Consider the following 1,482-nt stretch of genomic DNA (forward strand, 5'->3'; position numbering starts at 1 on the left):
CATTTAGCTGTTTGAATATTTATCCTAGTTGAAAGTATATTTTTTCTAGGAACTTTGAACTGAAAACTGAAATTATCATCGAATCCTTAAAATTAATTTAATTGGGTTTTATGAAAATTAAAACTTTCAATATTTATAGAAAATGCACCTTTTAGATTTGAGAATTTTCTTCTTCCACTTGCTGTTTTTAATAAAACCTGAAAAAACGTTTCTTGTGTTGTACAAAAGTAATAAAAAAGACCATAACTTCTTAATAGCATTTTAATGGATATTTCCTACATATATTTTACTAATGTTAACTGTTTATTGTACATTAAATTTTATTAAAAAAATGCGAAGCATACGTTTGCAGAATTAAAAAAAAATCTACCTCACTGAAAATGATCTTTTATGATAAGAAGTTTTTTTCATATTTGATTCTATGTGTAGATAATATAACATAGTTATTTACATGTGAACTACCCTCGTATATAGTCTTACTTAATTTTCATCTTTAAGATGAACTTTAAAGCAAATAGTAGAATTTTTATTCAAGAAAACTGTGATTTCTGCTAATATCCATGAATTTTTAAATAAAAAAGATGAATTGTCAAAAAAAAATTGAATTTCCATCCAAAAAAGATTTCAGTTTGACTTCGCGGCATAAAATAAAAGTTTTAAATGAGAAAGAATTATTTTTGCATGAGAATAGTTGCATTTTCTATCCAAAAAGATACATTTTCAACAAAATAGTTGAACTTCTAACAAAAAAAAAAGAATTTTAAATAAGATTATTGAATTTTAAGTCAAACCGTTGCCTTTTTGTCGAAAAAAGATGCAATTACTAGAAAAAATATGAACTTTTAGAAATACAAATTTTTGATAAATAGTTGAACTTTCCATCAAAACCGATTTTATTTTGACTTTTTAGCACCAAAATATGAGATTTTAAAATAAGTCCATTGTCTATGAAACTAATAGAATTTTCAACCCAAAGGGACGAATGTTTAACACAAAAATTCTGCCGTAATTTGAAATAATACAGTTAGTTGTAAAAAAATCGAGAAATGAGTTTTTTTTACCCAATTGCGAAGTCACATATGGCCCAACATTGGTCCATAGTCGGCAAAAATATTGTCGAAGCTTGGCTGCCATTATCGCGACAAGGACGGAATGATAACTATGGCCTGCACTTGGCAGCCAAGGTTTGGCTGCCATTGTCGGTCCAACACTGGGTACCAGTATTGGGCCAAACCTTGCTGCCATCGCCGCGCCATTGCCGGATTGATAACTATGGCCTTGACTTGGCAGCCAGGGCTTGGCTGCCATTGTCGGCCCAACACTGCGTACCAATACTGCTATAGTCTAAGGTCTAAGGATATGACAAAAAAGATATTTAAAAATTAAATATTAATTGATTGCGAGTCCGGAAGCTCGTCACAAATAGCTACATCTTCGTCGCTCCTCACGTACTCCTCGTCCAGCTTCGGTTCTTCAAGCAGG

Source organism: Belonocnema kinseyi, chromosome 5 (genome assembly GCF_010883055.1).
Source record: "Belonocnema kinseyi isolate 2016_QV_RU_SX_M_011 chromosome 5, B_treatae_v1, whole genome shotgun sequence".
In the NCBI taxonomy this organism is placed as follows: domain Eukaryota; kingdom Metazoa; phylum Arthropoda; class Insecta; order Hymenoptera; family Cynipidae; genus Belonocnema; species Belonocnema kinseyi.